The 19,342-nt window shown below is 37.0% G+C and overlaps 1 long non-coding RNA gene across 1 annotated transcript; it reads right to left on the bottom strand.

Moving 5' to 3' along the window:
• Positions 1-14,712: 14,712 nt before the first annotated feature.
• LOC131156546 (uncharacterized) lies at positions 14,713-16,592 on the bottom strand. The gene is made up of 4 exons (XR_009137020.1): positions 16,360-16,592; positions 16,222-16,267; positions 16,060-16,122; positions 14,713-14,935 (listed from the first exon to the last, which is right to left on the bottom strand). It is a non-coding gene; the product is annotated as an uncharacterized LOC131156546 (long non-coding RNA).
• Positions 16,593-19,342: the final 2,750 nt, after the last annotated feature.

Genomic DNA, 19,342 nt, shown 5'->3' with positions numbered 1-19,342 from the left:
GTCGAAAACTATTAGAAGTAAAATATAGATATTAAAATAGAAATTAGTACCTATTTGGTAAAAAAAACCCTAAATTAAAAGTTAGATTTGAGCATGCCCCTTTTTATCATTGATTAAATAACCATTAATAAAAATTATTAAAATAATGAACAATACAAAAGAATACAAGTCAAAAAATAAATAAATAAAAAGTTCACAACACGTGTTATTATGGTTATTTATTTTTTTATTATGTTGATGTTTAAAAGTAGACCGATGTTTCAAAAATCAATTATGTCAATGTTTACGAAATATCCATCTCACTTATGATATGTAAACTCAAAGGTTGACTCTTGGAATGTTTAGTAACTTTTAGAGAATCTTTCTTATGCCAAAGTCAGTTGATCGTTCTCGTTAAAGCATGAAAAAGAGAGAGTGAGAAGAAGGATGAGTGTGAATTCATCCTCTCCTAGGGAACTTATCCCTTTTTACCTGACTTCTTTCCTCCAAATTGCCTCACATACGTGAATCCCCTTTACTTGGATGTAGGTAGCTACCTCTCTCTAATCCTTCATGTTAAACTCTTTACTCAACAGAGCCTTCAACTGATTTACCTCAATCATATCCTTCGACACAATCAGCATGTCATCAACATAAAGCAACAGAAAAATTAACGAACCATCATCCAGACTCTTCACATACACGCAACAATCATACTTACGTCTCCTATAGCCAATCTGGGTCATGTAGGAGTCAAAACGTTTATACCACTACCTCGAAGACTACTTCAGCCCATAAAATGAATTTTTTAGTTTACAAACCAAGTGCTCCTATTCAGGTTGACTAGACCCTTTTGGTTGTACCATGTAAATCAGGTCCTCCAAATCATCATAGAGAAATGTTGTCTTTACGTCCATCTGCTCCAAATGCATGTCGAAATGCTCCACCAATCCTAACACTACCCTGATGGAAGTGTGTTTGACCACAGGGGAGAAGATTTCATCATAATCAACTTCTTTCCTCTGTGAGTAACCCTTTGCTACTAATCGAGCCTTGAGCTTCTCTACTTCTTTTTTTGATACCGCTTCTTTCTTTCTATACACTCACTTGCATCCTATCGCCCTCTTCCTTTCTAGAAGCTCCACCAACTCTCACATCTGGTTTTTATGCAATGACTCCATCTCCTCCACCATAGCACCCATCCATATATTTTTCTCTTGGTTGTGCACCGCCTCTTGAAAAGTAGTAGGATCCTTAATACAAGTGATAAGTGCATCAGACACCAGATCATCAAATCCATACCTGGGCGGTGGCCTGATAGTGCGTCTGGGTCTACCTATACTGCGTTGCTGCTAGTTTCCTGAGCTAGAACTCCCTGCGTTTTGCACATTATCATCTCCACCTTGAGTCTAACTCCACCTGCACCATATGCTCATTGCTGCTGCAGTTTTTTGGCACCAGTTTCTCTTCTTCTTTCTAAGTACACTGTAACATGACTTTTTCATCAAAAATTATATCTTTACTGATCATCACTTTGTTTGCCTTCGAATCCCATAGTTTGAACTCTTTCACCCCTTTCTAATACCCAAGAAAGATGTACTGTCTAAACTTTACATCAAGTTTTGATCTCTCCTCACTAGAATGTGCACATAGGTTGGACATCCAAATACTCTCAAATCGAAGTAATCTACCCCACTGCCTGTCCACACCTCCTATGCAACTTTCCCATCCAGTACTGCCCTTGGTGATTTGTTAATAAGGAAACATGCCATATTTAATACCTCTACCTAGAAGATCTTCGCGAACCCTGCATTCAACCTAAGACACCGAGCCTTTTCAGCTATGGTTTGGTTCATCATTTTCACCACACCATTTTGTTGTGGTGTCTTGCGTACTATGAAATGTCTACTTATGCCATGTTGCTCACACAACTCCATGAACCTTGAATCAATGTACTCAGTTCCATTGTTTGACTTAAGGCACTTAATCTTCCTCTTGGTCTGGTTTCCCACCTCAACTTTTCATAATTTATACATGGCAAACATCTTTGACTTGTACCGCATAAAGTACACCTAGACCTTTTGTGAATAATCATCGATAAAACTCACAAAGTACATATGTCCTCTTTGTGAAGCTACCCTTATCGGCCCCCAAACATTTGAATGAATGTAGTCAATGATCCCCTCCGTCTTGTATGTGGCTTTCATGAACTACACCCTATTCTGTTTCCTAAGCCCACAATACCTGCAGAAACTCAACTTGCATGTTTTGACACCCTTTAAAAGATTTTTCTTATGGAGCTCCATTATCCCACGCTCACCTTTATGCTCTAACCGCATATGCCACAAGACGGTATTATCTGACTTAGACTTTACAATTGTAGCTCCACATACAATTGTGGTACCTAACAGTGTATAGATATTCCTTGGTACTTTTTGCCCTTTTATCATAGTCAAAACACCCTTATTGTAACGACCTGCTTAACTTACCATATAATTAAACACACATAATATAGTTAACCCAAACCTGTGGGTAACGGGGATGCACACCTATCATACACAGCGGAAACTTAATGAAACAGCCTGCTAATAAAATAAAATCTTTTTCCCCTATTTTAGTATCCAACAATAACCTAAATAGTGGGAGGCCGATCATATAAAATACATCCACATATAATACAATACCAGAGTGTCAAATCATCCCATAATATACAAACATCGTTGTTCTATAAAAACTACCCTTACTAATTTCAAGGGTTTACAAAAACATGTCACTCAAAAATTGATACTCACTCTCAAAAAGGGCAGTACAACAGCCCCTCTACCTGCGAGCCTGCTCCGCTCACCTAACTGGTTCACCTTAAAAAAAAAAAAAAAAAACAATTCAACACTGGGATGAGCCATCGCCCAGTAAGATGAAACATGTTATTACTAGTGTGTGACCACTGAGCTATAGTTTGGTAAAAGTAATCTGATTTAGGAATAGTATGAATAATTGAATTTGAAAATGTTGATATTACATAATGTATAATAAAACCATTAACTATATTATTTAACATGTCAATCTGTATGAAACTACTTTTCATATTATTACTACTATTTCTGAAAAATCTACTTATACTTATAATATCTGAGAAAAATTTCCCCGAATAGTTGTATGTCATGATTTAACCCCTCATGACATGGTTGTGCGGCCCGAATGCGAGACCTATCCTAGCTGGCCAACCAGGGTAAGTCAACTGAACTTCGACAGTTTGATCGGCCCCCTCAATCCATATCTGATGGAGAGCCTGTCCCGACGTGGGCACAATCGACCTCATACCACTTACTATCTGAGTAAAGTGGTTGCACTCTGATCTGAATATCTGTAACTACGGTACTGTGCTCTGCTGTCTGATCCATTAGGGTCTAATACTATATAATACGTTTTTATATACAACTAAATATTTTACCATGATTCTGTAATAACTGTATAAACCATAACGCTGTAATAATTTGTAACTATATCAACTGTATTTTTTTGAGATAAACTGTAAATCTACCTGTTATGGTGCTGTAAAACTGTAAAATCATGGTATTCTAAAAGATACTGCAAACGCATTTCATTGTCTGTATATTCTGTAAAACATATTCCTAAAAATACTATAAAAACATGTTTCTATACTGTATTCATGCTCTCATGCCACACAATAATTTAGAATACTTTAACATCAATAATAAATTGCATAAATTTCTGCTCTAAATAATAATCTGGTAAAAATATAAACTTCATACTGAAATCATACTAGGTTTTCCTAGCATAGCATGTTTCCCTTACCTGACTACTGGAAAGCTCATACTCAACACCCTAAAAACAACATTTTTCATAACAGAATATCATTATTTATTTGCCTACTTCATTTCCTACAACTGTCAGAAGGTTAAAAACTAACTGAAAGACCTTACCCTGATTCCGGGAAGAAATTCAACTCGATTCCATTGACGATCTGCTCTGGTAAACTTGGAGAGAACTTCACCAAGAGCGTCGTGATGGCCTCAAATAGTCAATTCGACTATTGAAGGGGCCAAAATCGAAGAGAGATGGAGGAGAGGCCGTAGGAGAGAGAGAGAGAGAGAGAGAGAGAGAGAGAGAGAGAGAGAAAGTTGCGTTGATTTTTTTGCGATTAAACTAAGTTTAGGGCTATTTATATTGCGGGATTCGTCAACGAGCCACATCACCTTGTTGACAAATTTGCACCCTCGTCAATAAATTTCAGACTTCCCAAAAATCCTCTCTTGGTATCTTCTCGTCGACGAGACGGGACCTCATCGACGAGGTCCTAAAAAACCCTCATTGACAAAACCCCTGTTTTCGTCAATGAGGCCTGGAAAAATTTATTGGGTTATTATATCCAAAATGCAATGTCGTCAACAAACGCGAAGCGTTCGTCGATGAAGTCTGCTGCCTCCTTCTGTTCTTGTTCCCATTTCCCTTTCTCTTTATTATTTAAATTACATTATTCTTCAGGTCGTTACACTTAAGCAGTAGTAATTATAAATTACATCCATCAAACCATAAAATACATAATACCATAGTTATCTACAATCCACTAAATACCATATTTATATACAATTCCCAAAACAACAAAAATACACCTAGGATCCAATAACAAAATCCCCTAATGCTAGCCCAATACTTACCCTCCTAGCGGGGTAACAACTACTGCTTTAGCGGCGACCTTGGTCCGCCGGTCTATCTAGGTTTCCTAAAAATTTATTCAAGCTGGGGGTGAGACACCTCTCAGTAAGGGAAAATAAACTAAATACAATTGTGTGACAACATGAATATTTAATGCTATAGCAGATATACAGTACAATTCACATACTGGAGAATACTGAGCATAACATGGTTGAGTAAACATATAATTTCATAATTCTAATAAATCACATTGTTCATGAAATGTCTGATATAACTGATAATACAGTAATTTACCCAAGATGTATAGCTAGATGATGTTGTGTATTACCCCCTATGACGGGTTGTGCAGCTCGAAGGCGGGACCTGACAATGGCTGGCCGACCACTGCCGAGTCAAAAATGTGTATAAGTACGATGGGCCCTCCACACCCTGGTCCGGACATCCAGGTGGACGTCTACAACTCTACACTGAAAGCCACATCGACTATCCATCTCCTACCCTTTCTACTTGCAGGGGCGGTTAGCACAAGTCTAAACTGTAATAATCTGATCTGTATAGCTACCGTATCGTGCTCTTGAAACTAAATTGAACTATCATCTGAGTTCTGATAACATATAATACATGATCATATACTGTTTAACGTAAATAGATTGAAAGCATTTTCTGTAATAACATAAATAAATAAGGCCTTATGCTGATTAGTTTCATATCTGCGGCCTTACACTGAAATCATTCATAAATATGGCCTTGCGCCAAAATCATACATAATACACGTGTAAGAACCTGAACCGTGATATAGGGAATTAATTAATTAACATAGGGGTAAATTGGTAATTAAGCAAGCTTCGTCGACGAAGCCAGAGTTCGTCGACGAAGTCTTTGTATTTCTCGATGACGAAGTGTAGAGTCTCGTTGACTAGGAGTGGTCGGATCAAAGGGTTATAAATAAATATTTTCATTGCTTCTCAGTTAAGAAAACTCAAATTCTCTCTCTATCTCTCTAGAAACTCAACCTACTCTCTATCTCTCTAGATTTCTTCGTTGTATGTAGCGGGAATCGTAGATCCGACATTACCATGAGGATCAGGGAAGGATTCTCTACAAGTTCTATGGATTGGATTTTCATTTCAGGCATTCTCGGGTTTTGGCCCAAAATAGAGGTAAGGCTCAGTTTTCAGTTCTGATTCGGTAGTCTTGTAGGTAACATAGTTGTGAGCGAGTTTTGTACTGTGGGTTGTAGGTTTTGGAACTCAGTTCGTGGTTTAGGGGCCTTGGAAGGGGCCTTGGAGTTCGGGATTTTTCATTTAGGAAAAGGTAAAGGGATTCAGTTTATGTTGGTTATTTTTGAAATCGGACTCAGTAGAACTGTAGTTCACGGTCCTATAAGTGTTTTGGTTACTTATTTGGGAAAATCTAATGAGTAAAATTATGGGTTTTTCATGTAACAATTTTTAGGAAAAAAGGGGTACTGGGCTGAAATCCTTGGTTTTGTTGGAAAACCTTTAGTATACTGTGTTATGTATTGTGTTACGGATGGTCGTGTCTTGACTTTATTAAACTGTATATGCTTGGAAAAGATTTATAGATCACCAAATGAGTGTGGGTTATTTGGTTATATGAGCATGCATAGTTGTGTTTTGATGATATGCAATAGGAACTGGGTTCCAAGTTATTCCAGGTACTAAAAGAGTGTTCGGCTCTATATCTGAGGGCGTGTGTTTATCGTCTGCCACGTTGGCAAGAGTGTTCAACTCTATATTCGAGGGCATTAGCCGTATTGGCTGATTAATGAAGGGTGTGGATCCACCAGTTTGTACTGGTATGATGCCATGGGAGCCTGGGATTCACCATGTGCCAGGGACGCCGTGTATCACAGACCGGCTACCGGCCGACACTGGGTATCGCGAGCTGGCTTCAGGCCGAAGGGTGTGACGACACCTACTTATTTGATCATGTTTGTGTGTGTGTGTGTGTGTGTGCACTGTTTTGAAACTGTTTTGTGAAAGTACTGGAATTGCATTTAACAGTGTATGTTTTGCTATCATGATAATACTCAAATGCCACACACTGATATAACCTATATCTGCCTTACTGAGAGGTGTCTCACCCCTGCTGTATGTACATATTTTTTAGGTCCTTCGGGTAATCGGAGCTAGCTACCTGGTGTAGAAGCGTAGTGTTGGTGTACTGCAGAAAGTACCTGGATAAGTTCTAAGCTTATGTTGGGTGGTTTTTTAGGGGTTTTGACTGCCACTCGGATTTGTATTGTTTTTTTGTGGAGTTAGACTCCTTTGTATAGACTCTGGTATGGTATTGTACATGTATAGAAAGACTTATCTTCCGTTGTGTTTCTGTGGTATATGTGAATGTGTATAGGGTGCCTAGGAACCCCACAGGGACAGACCCTCATTCATTGTACTGTGTCATTGGTGATTTGTATAATACAGGGATAAGATTAGGTTACTTATTCACCCTCGAGTCCCATTACTGGGTTCGAGGCGTGACAACATGGCTTTGCACTGGCTATCAATCACGGCCTTGCGCCTAACATTTCATACATATTGATCTGAATAGATAATTTATTTATCATGTATTCTAAAATAATGATGTACTACATTATTTCATAATTTCTGAAAATCACTGAATCATGCTTTACTTGCAAAGTTGCCTTAACATAATATAATTTACATAAAAATACTATTCATGCCACATAATTCTGAATAAAATCGTACATTCTATTCTGAAATCATCTTCTCTGGCATTTTATAATAAAAATATACATTCTAGTGTATCAGCAGTATTTTCTCAAATATACATTTCTTCAGTAATACTCAAATATAATACATACTTTCTAAACATAAATCTACTAATAATTTCATAATAATTTTCATGAAAAAATTACTACTTTAGTTTATTCCCTTACCTGATTTTTGAAAAGAAACCCCCTAAAATATACTAGTCCTGCACCCACAGGGTTCCTCGTTCAATACCCTAAAATCAACATTTCTCAGAACTAAACTTCAGTATTTCTTTGTGTACAACATTTCCTATAACTATGGAAAGACCAAATTCCGAATAAAAAGTCTTGTCTTGAATTTGGGATGAATTTCAAGGTAACTCCACGGACAATCTACTCTAGTAGATTTGTAGAGAACTTTTTTAGAAGTGTTGTTGTAACGACCTGAAGAATAATGGTATTTAAATAATAAAGAGGGAGAGAAATGGAAACAGTAATAGAAGGAGGCAGCCGACTTCGTCGACGAACGCGAACTATGGGATGCAATGACTCAAGAAAGTTATCAGGTCCTTGTCGACGAACACAAGGGATTCGTCGACGACGGTACAAGAGGGCCTCGTTGATGAGAAGATACCGAAAGATGATTTTTGGAAGTCTCAACGAGGGTGCAGGTTCATCGACAAACTTTCTACAGGACTCGTCGACGAGATGACGTGGCTCGTCAACGAATCTCGTAGTATAAATAGTGTTAAACGAAGATTTTTACGCAGAAAATTCACCGACACTCTCTCTCTCTTCTCTCCTACGGCTCCTCCTCCTTCTCTCTTCGATTTTGGCCCTGTTAGTAGTCGAATCGACGATTTGAGGCCACCATGACGCTTCTGGGGAAGTTCTCTCCAAATCTACTGGAGCGGATTGTTGGTGGGACGAAGTTGAATTTCATCCCAGATTTAGGGTAAGGTCTTTCAAGCAAAATTTGGTTTTGCAGCAGTTGTAGGAAATGTAGTAGACTTAGAAATAATGATACTTTGTTATGGGATATATGGTTTTTAGGGTGTTGAGTGGTGAACCCTGCGGGTGTAAGACTCGTCACAGCAGGGGATTTTAGCAAGAATCAGGTAAGGGAAATATGTTATGCTAGACAGTTTTAGAATGATTTTTAGTATGAAATGTATATATTTTTACTAGGTTATTATTCACGGTGAAACTTTATACAGTTTATTAATTATGAACAATATATTTTAAATTACTGTGTGACTTAAGAATAAAGATGTAGTACAGAAACATGTTTTACAATATTTTTCAGAGTTATGTTTTACAGAATATACAGACAGTGGATATATTTTATAGTACTTACAGAATACCATGATTATATAGTTTACAGTACCATGACATACAGTTTTACAATTCATTTCAGAAATATAGATGATACAAATATAGTTTATCACAACGTCATGGTTAATACAGTTATTATAGAATCATAGTAAAACAGATAGTTGTATATAGAGATGTATTATATAGTATTAGACCCTGATGGACCCTTACAGATATAGTTTATAGAGCACGGTACCGTTTCTATATACAGAATAGAGTGCAACCACCTATTTAGATAATACGTGGTAGGTAGGTCGATCACATGCCCATATGTAGACAGGCTCCCCATTAGATATGAGTTAAAGAGGGCTTATCAGACTGATGGAGTATAGTGGTTTATCCTAGGAGGCCAGTTAGGGTAGATCCCGCCTATGGGCCGTACAATCTTGTCATGAAGGGTTAAATCATGACATACAGTTATCCATCCAGGAAAGTTTTTAGTTATTATTATGTATGTACAGTTTCACAGAAATAGGGAATATATGTATATATATATATATATATATATATTAAAAGTATTATGTATAGAAACCTAAAATACTGATATGTTAAGCAACATGGGAAAGGTGGTGGTTATATTATTTGTACTATATTTACAGATTCAGTTATATATGATTATATAGAAACAGATCTTCTTAGTATTGCAACTTATTTGCCACATACTAGCAATAGCATATTTCGTTTTACTAAGCGTCGTCTCATCTCATTACTTTAACATTTTTCAGGTGATCCAGGTAAGCAAGCAGATCAGGCTCGCAGTTAGAGGGGCTTCAGTACTGCCCTATCAGTAAAGTGAGTATTTTTGGGAGTATTTATATATAGCCCTAGCCCAGTTGAGGGTATTTTGGAAACAATCATATATGTATATTTTAGGGAACATTTTAGCACTCTGGTATTGTTTATTTTCTTGATTGTGTTTATATGAATTCCGCTTTTCGCTGCTTAGGTTGATGGTTTGGTTTAATCTAGTAGGTATCAGAGCATTATAAATTTTACAGTATATATTAAAAAAAAACTGGAAAATAAATAGCAGGTCGTTACAATCGTGGTGGCTTTAGATCATCGAACCGGTAAGAATCTGGCCCAAAATCTTAGAGAGAAGGGAGGAGGGACAAATTGAGGAGAGAGAAGAATTTCTCGCATGATTTTTAGCCAAAAATGAGGTTTAAGCCTATTTATACACTGGCTTTTGTCGACGAGCCACGTCACTTCGTTGACGAGGTCAAGAAGGCAATTCGTCGACGAATGCTTACTCCTCGTTGAAAAAATTTAGAACTGTGATATATCCCCTCAGTATCTTCTCGTTGACAAGACGCGTCCTTGTCGAAGAGCCTCTAATGTGTTCTTGTCAATGAATCCCCTGTTCGTCGACGAGACCCTCCTGCTTTTCTTTCCTCCTTCTATTATTAAATAACAATAATTATTCGGGTCTCTACACTTACTCACCTTCATTACCCCACTTGAAGACTTGTAACTAAGCCCGTTACAATCTAAAGTGTAATGACCCGAAGAATAATGATATTTAAATAATAGAGAAAATGGAAAATGGGAATAATAAAAGAGAGGGAAATGGAAACAGTAACAGAAGGAGGCAGCAGACTAGCGTTCGTTGACGACGTTGCACTGTGGGCTTGTCGATGAGGGTACGCTTCGTCAGCGAGAAGAAACCAAGAAAATGTTTTGGGCGACTTTGAATTTCATAGACGAAGGGGAGAGTTCGTCGACGAATTTCCTCTTGACCTTGTCGACGTGGTGACGTGGCTCGTCGACGAAGCCCATTGTATAAATAGCCCAACCTTAGATTTTTACGTAGAAAATTAGAAAAATCCTCACTCTCTTTCCTCTCTATGGTTTTTCTCTCCTCTCTCTTCGATTTAGGCTCCAAAATTCACCGAATCGACGATTTGAGGCCATTATGACGCTCCTGGGGAAGTTCTCTCCAAGTCTTCCTGTAACGACCCGAATAAAAATGGTATTTAAATAATAAAAGAAAGGGAAAATGGAAGCCGGAAACAGAAGGAAGTAGTCAACTTCGTCAATGACATTGAACTTTGGAAGGACTAACGGAAAGGGGATTAGCAGGGCTTCGTCGATGAATACAAGGGATTCGTCGATGAAGGCTTAAGAGAATTCGTCGACGAATTTATGGGACTCGTTGACAAAGAGATACCGAGAGGGGGGTTTGAGCTGACTAAATTTCGTCGACGAAGGACTAAATTTCGTCGGTGAAATTAATAAAGAATTCATCGATGAAGGACGGGCTCGTTGACGAAATCCCCTATTCTATAAATATGGGAAAATTCGGATTTTACTTAAGGATTAAGAAATTTATCATCTCTCTCTTCCCTTCGGTTTTTTTTTTTCTCTCTCTCTCTCTCTCTTCGATTCTGGGCCAAATTTACACCGGATCGACAATACGAAGTCACCATGACGCTCCTAGGGAAGTTCTCTCCAAATCTGCCGGAGCGGATCATTGGTGAAAGCAAGTTGGGAATCATCCCTAAGTTGAGGTAAGACTTTTTAAGCCAAATTTGACTTTGTGACAGTTATAGAAAATGTTGTACTCATGAAAATACTGAAGTTTAATACTAAAAATTTTCTGTTTCAGGGTGTTGAGTCGGGAACCCTGCGGGTGCGGGGAAGATTTTCTTAGGGGCTTTTTCAGGAATCAAGTAAGAGGATAAACTAAACTAATTTTGTTTTTAGAAAATGCATGTATTTATATATATATATAGCATCTGGATTCAAAAAAATAAATATATATATAATTTATATTTGAAAAATACTGTGAAAATGATTGTATGTTGAATATATGAAAATCTGTTAGTGTGGCATGAGTATAAAATGTTATGAGATGCTGTTTCTGGAAATGTGTTATGATATGGATTTTTATGATGAAAAATTGGCGTACGGGCCAAGATTTTTATATGTTTTGCCGGCGTATGGGCCGTGTTATGTGACTTTGATTTGCCAGCGTACGAACTGTGCTATGATTTGTCGGCGTACGGGCCGTGCTATGTGGATATGATTTGCTGGCGTACGGATCGTGCTATGTAGATATGATTTGCCGGCATACGGGCTGTGCTATGTGGATGTGATTTGCTAGCGTACGGGTTGTGATATGATTTGCCGGCGTACGGACCGAGCTATGATAAAATGTGTAATACCGATATATGGGCCAATGATTTTCATGATACACGTATATATGCAAAATGATATGATTGATGTGAAAATAAATTATATGAGATACCTATGTATCACAGTTTTAGTATATGTTATATGATATCAGAACCTAGTTGGCTTGGTCTAAACTAGCACTTGCACGGTACTGTTGCTATGTGTCTATGGTCTTCGTGATCATGATATTTGTGTTAACGCCGCTGTACGGAGTGGTGTGAGATTGGATGGTTGATGTGGTTTATAAGAATTGTGCTGATCGCCTCTAGTGTACGGACCAAGTCTGGCAGACCCATCGGACTTACAGAATATATGATTGACTTGGCAGTAGTCTGCCAACCATTGTCAAGTCCCGCCGTCGTGCCACACAACCTAGTCATGTTGGGGTAATACATGACAACGGCCAGCTAACCTACCAGGAATGTTTTTATGTTATTATTATTGTATGAGATGAGATATGTTTATGAAAATGCAGTATGTTCTGCCATGTGTTGATATATATATATATATATATATATATATATATATGTTTTCCAGATTTGACGAAACAGTACTGAATATGTTATGTATGGTATATGTATAACATGAAATACTCATGTTGCCACACACTGGTATTAGTTTATTTCCTTTACTGAGAGATGTCTCACCCCTAAATCTTATTAACTTTTTAGGAGCCTCAGATAGGAGAGCGGAAAAAGCCCCGCTAATATAGTACTGTTTAGCTGCCCTTTTTGAAGGGTAAGTTTTTCTAGGGATAGTTAAATTTTGCGGGGAATGTTCCTAGATATGATTTTTGGGATGTATATACTGAGATACAATGAAGATAGTAACTCTGGTGTTGTAATGCATGTTATGATGAGATGTATATGATTATATGCTTTCTGCTGCTTAGACTTCTGCTATATATTTTGATATATCCTTAGTACCCATGGGTTCAGGTGGATGGTGACCTGCTAAGCTGGAATGTATGACGTTGATATTATTATTAAAAAAAATGTGAAAAATGAGCAGGTCGTGACACTGCCGGAGCGGATCGTTGGTGGGGTACAGTTGGAATTCATCCCTAGTTTAAGGTAAGACTATTTATTTAGAATTTTGTCTTTCCATAGTTATAGGAAATGTTGTACACGGAGAAATATTGAAGTTTAGGTCAGAGAGTTGTCGTTTTCAGGGTGTTGATTAGGGAACCCTGTGGGGGCTGGACCAATATATTTTAGGAGGGTTTCTTTTTCAAGTAATCAGGTAAGAGAATAAACTAAAGCAGTTATTTTTCCATGCAAGCTATTATTACTTATTAGCAAATTAATTTTCAGGAAAGCATGTATTATATTTGGATATTATTGAGAAAATGCATATTTGGGAAAATATTGCTATTATGTTGAAATGTATATATAAGTATGAAATGCCAGAAAATATGATTTTAGAATTGAATGTATGGTTTTATACAGCATTGTGTGGCATGAATATTATTTTACATGGAAACTATTATGATATGACAATTTTATGAATAAAGTATGTTTTTTAGAGAGTAAGAAATAATGTAATATATTATGATTTTTAAAACACATGATAAATGAATTATTTATTCAGAATGATATTTATGAATATTCAGTGCAAGGCCGTGATTGATAGCCGACGCAAGGCCGTGTTTTACGTATGATTTTGGTACAAGGCCGTATTTATGAATGTTTGGCGCAAGGTCGCAGATATGAAAGAAACTGGTGCAAAGCCATATGTATGTATGTTATTTCAGAAAATGCTATCAATCTATTTATGTTAGACAAGTATATTATCATGTATTATATGTTATCAAAACCCGGATGATAGTTTAGTTTAGTTACAGGAGCACAGTACCGTAACTATACAAATCAGATTACTATGTTCAGACTTGTGCTAACCGCCCCACAAGGGGGTGGGAGATGAATAGTCGATGTGACTTTTAGTGTAGAGTTGTAGATGTCCACCTGGCAGTCCGGACCAGGGTGTGGCGAGCCCATCGTACTTATAGACATTTTTGACTCGATAGTGGTTGGCCAACCATTGTCAGTGTGATGCCCCGATTTTCGTAAATTTTTTTTTAGAAATAGATAAATAAATATTCAATTCATCGTCACATCCCTAAATTGGCCACATTAACAACCCTATTACCATTCATATGACTTGACTCGCATTGGGTATCGGGTAAACAGTTATTTCAATTATACAACCTAACAACGAAAGACAGTATATACATATTAGTCAGAATACAATCCCTAGAGTATCAACATACATGTATATAAACATCACCACCACAGACTCAAGAACAACTCAACACTAGGGGAATTACACCTCCCCTAGTCCAAAAACTCACCCTGTGTGTCAGGGTCTTAGCTCCTAATGGTCATGGAGCTCTATCACCTGGCCTATCCCTGTTCCCTGAAAAATTTAGATAATTTGGGTGAGACGCATCTCAGTAAGAAGGAATAAATTATTTACAGTGTGTGGCTATATGAGTTTAGTTATAACATGCTTTACTTTTCAAAACAACATTTCATCTGAGAAAAATACACTGATAAATATATTCTCATAATCATCCAGATATACCTGTGAAATTCCTGAGAATAAGGAAGATTACCCTCCCATACAGGTTGTAACGACCCGCTCCTTTTTCGCATATTATTTTTTTTATATAAATAAATTATCATCATATCATACATTCCAGCTCAGCAGGTCACAATCCACCTGGACCCGTGGGCACCAGGGATATAACAAAACATACAGCAGAAGCCTACGCAGCAGAAAGTACAAAATTATATACATCTCATCACAATGTGCATAACACATACCAGAGTCACTACAATTACTATCTCACAGTATATACATCCCAAAAATGAAATCTAGGGACAATCCCCACAAAAACCTAACTGTCCCTACCAAAAACTTACCCTTCCAAAGAGGGCAACCAACTGATCTAGATCAGCGGGGCTTTTCCCGCTCTCCTATCAGGGGCTCCTGAAAAATGTATAAGATTTAGGGGTGAGACACCTCTCAGTAAGGGAAATAAACTAATACCAGTGTGTGGCAACATGAGTATTCTGTGTTCTACATATACCATACATAACATATTCAATACTGTTTATCAAATATGGGAAAACATATGCATATCAACACATAGCAGAATATACTGCGTTTTCATAAACATATCTCATCTCATACACTAATAATAACATAAAACAATCCTGGTAGGTTAGCTGGCTGTTGTCATGTATTACCCCCACATGACTGGGTTATGTGGCCCGAAGGCGGGACTTGACAAAAGTTGGCCGACCACTGCCAAGTCAAACAGTAGTCTGTAGGTCCGATGGGTCTACCCAGACTGGTCCGTACACCAGGGGCGATAACAGCACACTTCTTGAAAATAACCACATCGACCATCCAATCTCACACCACTCCGTACACCGGCGTTAACACAGATATCATGATCACGAAGACCATGGACACATAACAACGGTACCGTGCAAGTGCTAGCCTAGACCAAGCCAACCAGGTTCTGATATCATATACATATACTAAAATCGTGATACATAAATATCTCATATCATTTATTTTCTTATCAATCATATCATTTCACATATATACGTGTATCATAAAAATCATCGGCCCGTACGCCGGTATTACACATTTTAACATAGCACGGCCCGTACGCCGGCAAATCACATAGCACAGCCCGTACGCTGGCAATCCACATAGCACGGCCCATACGCCGGCAATCACATAGCACAGCCCGTATGCTGGCAAATCACATAGCACAGCCCATACGCTGGCAAATCTCATCCACATAGCACGACCCATACGCCGGCAAATCACATATACATATAAAAATATCTCGGCCCGTACGCCGGTTTTCCATCATAGAAATCCATATCATCCCCATTCAAAAAAAAAAACAGTACAAAACATTTTTATACTCATGCCACACTAAACAATTTTCCTCGTATTCAACATATCATCATTTAAACAGTATTTTCCAAATATAAATCATATATATAAATATATTTATTTTTCCTAAAACCAGATGCTACATATATGTATACATGCATTTTCTTAAACAAAACTAGCTTAGTTTATCCCCTTACCTGATTCCTGAAAAGCCCCTAAGAAAATCTCCCCCGTACCCACAAGGTTCTCAACTCAACACCCTGAAAATGAAATTTCGCAGAATTAAAGTTCAGTATTTTCGTACGTACAACATTTTCTATAACTACCACTAAGTCAAATTCGACTTTAAAAAGTCTTACCTCAACTTAGGGATGATTTCCCACGTTCCCAATCAACACCCTGGAACTGAAAATTTCCAGTATTAAAGTTCAGTATTTTTACGCGTATATCACTTTCTTCAACTGTCAAAAATCCAAATATTCAATATAAAGCCTTACCTTGGATTTGGGATGAAATCCAATTTCGTTTTCCTGACGATCCGTTCCGGCAAACTTGTAGAGAATTTCGCCAGGAGCGTCGTGGTGGTTTCGGTTTGTCGATCCGGCGTAAAACTAACCCGAAATCGAAGAGAGAGAGAGAGAGTTGTAGGAGAGAGAGAGAGAGAGAAAGTGAGAGAGAAGAGAGACACGGCCAACAAATCCAAAAATTGGATTTCCTTCCAAAGCTTCTTAAAGAAGCTTGCTAATTTAATAATATATATATATAATAAACCTAAAGTACAGTATAGATGCTTTCATACCTTTATATATATATATATATATATATATATATATATATATATACACACACACCCACAAGTATATATATTTGTTCCTTATCATACTGTTTATTTTATTTATTAATTTAATTAATTAATTTTATTTTATTATTTTATTATTATTATTATTATATATTTTTTTTCGGGTTACTACACAGGTAGTTTCCCTCTACCCTAACACATTATGCAGTCAAGTATAACCACATCTGATACCTATTAGGGCACTCACCTTACTCGGTAAGCCCTTAGGCAGAGAATTTCACTTCGCCTCAGTTATTTAAATTATCAACCCATACGATTCCATTTCTCAATTTTATCATTCTTTATTTCTCAATTTCCATTCTTTCTTTCATTTCTCATTTTAGCCAATTTTATCATTCTTTCACTTTCCGTTTCCATTTTACCATCTAGCTCATGAGTATCCTTGGTATCTAGTACTAACATCGTGTCTGTAACTCATGGCTACCCTAAGGATCTTTCTTTTCACTCCATGCTTCCTCCCATGGTCAAGATTGTGCGGTTCGAAGGCTAGATTTAACCGCGGTTGGCCAACCTGGTTAGATCAAATATCATATCACATATCGCGTCTGTAGTACGACTGGCCGGCCTATAGCCCTGATCCTGACTCAGGGGGCCTAACAACCCTCAAAATGGCACAGTAGACTATCACGCCACACGCTCCAAGAGTCTATGTGGTTGCACTACACCACTAACAACAGTATCGTGCCCAATATCATAACCATCCATCAGGGTTCACTACCACATACCCTCAATCATTATGCGGTATTGTCATTTCATCAATCATATTTCAGTATATCTCAATTCAGTTCAATATAAATATTCTCATCATTTTCTATGCACATTTCATCATCTCATAATAATATATATCGTGTTTCACATATTTCAACATTTCTCAAAATACTCATATCAGTAATTCGTAAAATCTCATTTTTCATGCAAATCATTTCTACTAACATATAAATACCACATTTCATTATTTTCCACTAATCACATCAATCATTCTCATTTCAATATTTTCTCAGAAAATACCCATCGTTATATTTCACATTTTTCAACACATGTTATGTGCCACACAGTTTTCATCTAATATTCATAATATATTAATTTCACACTCCAAAACCTCATAATTTAATATTACTCAAATGCCACACAATTTATCTAAAATTTATATCATAATAACTTTCAGGCAAAATACCATATGCTCATTTTCACATATCAATTTAAATAGTAATTCTAAAAATGCTGCTATAATTTATTCCCCTTACCTGGCTTACTGAGAGTCTCGTTAACACCCATATCATGCGCCCTTGGCTCCCGAAACTTAAATCCTGAAATTTGTATTTTTCCTAGATTAATTAATTCATTTTTCCAAAATAATACTCATTAAACCTTCCCTAAGCTCCACATACCCTAAATTAACATTTGAACTAATATTTAACACCCCCACTTAATTTTCTAAATTATGCTTGCGGGTCCCAAAATTACACCTACAGCGCTCACCCGGGTCCTAAATTTCAAAAATTTTACTTCAACTTTATATGTTCAATATTCTAATATTTCTAAATTAACCCTAATTAATTAAAAATAAGCCCCTTAATAACCCCCATATCCCAAATTTGGGGTTATGTCCATGACGATCCCACGAGAAATCCGTTCCCTTAGACTTGTAGAGAATTACCCCTAGATTCTCGTGGTAGTGTCCGTTCATTAATCGGGCTTATAATTTGCAAGAAATTGAAGAAAAATGAGAAATTAATTTCCCCCAGGAGATAAGCCTATGTCGTTCCTACCACCAATCCGCTCCGGTAGAAATGAAGGCAGTAGAGAATGGAATCCAGTGGTGTCTTCCAATTTCTGATCGGGCGATAATCCGTCACGGAACGGAGGAGAGAGGGAGAGAGAACGAGAGGAGAGAAAGAGAAGTTCAGGGGGGGGGGGCTGGATATCTGTGCAAGTTTTGAAGAAGAAATGAAATCCTGAAGCTTCTTTAAGCTTCAGGATGAGATATAATAATAATAATAATAATAATAATAATAATAATAATAATTAATAATTTATTTATTTTTAATTAACTTAATTTTCAAAATTTTTTTAATTTTTAATTTTTATTTTTTTGAAATCACCCCACTAATTTGTTATAGCCATTTTCTATTTTTGGGGTTATTACAGTTGGGTACCGCCTTCGAGCTGCACAATCTATCATGGGAGGTAATACATGACATCAGCTAGTTATACATCCTGGATAAATTTTAGTATTATCAAATATATCAAATATTTTCATGATCAGTATGAATTATTAGAAATTATGAAAGTACATGATTATTTAATATATTATGATGAATGTTTTCTAACATATGAAATGTACTGTATATCTATTATAACATTAAATGTTCATGTTGCCATACAACTGCATTTAGTTTATTTTTCCTTACTGAGAGGTGTCTCACCCCAAGCATTAAATAATTTTTAGGAAACCCAGAAAGACCAGCAGATCAAGGCCGCCGTTGAGATTGGTTGACACTACCCCACTAGGAGGGTAAGTTTTGTTATAGGGTTAGGAAATTTTGTTGTGGGTTCCTAAATATGTAAATATTTTTGTATTCTTGGAGATTGTATATAAATACAGTATTTTGGGAATGTAG

Source organism: Malania oleifera, chromosome 5 (assembly GCF_029873635.1).
Source record: "Malania oleifera isolate guangnan ecotype guangnan chromosome 5, ASM2987363v1, whole genome shotgun sequence".
Taxonomy (NCBI): Eukaryota; Viridiplantae; Streptophyta; class Magnoliopsida; order Santalales; family Ximeniaceae; genus Malania; species Malania oleifera.
This window is presented reverse-complemented; position numbering and strand designations above follow the sequence as displayed.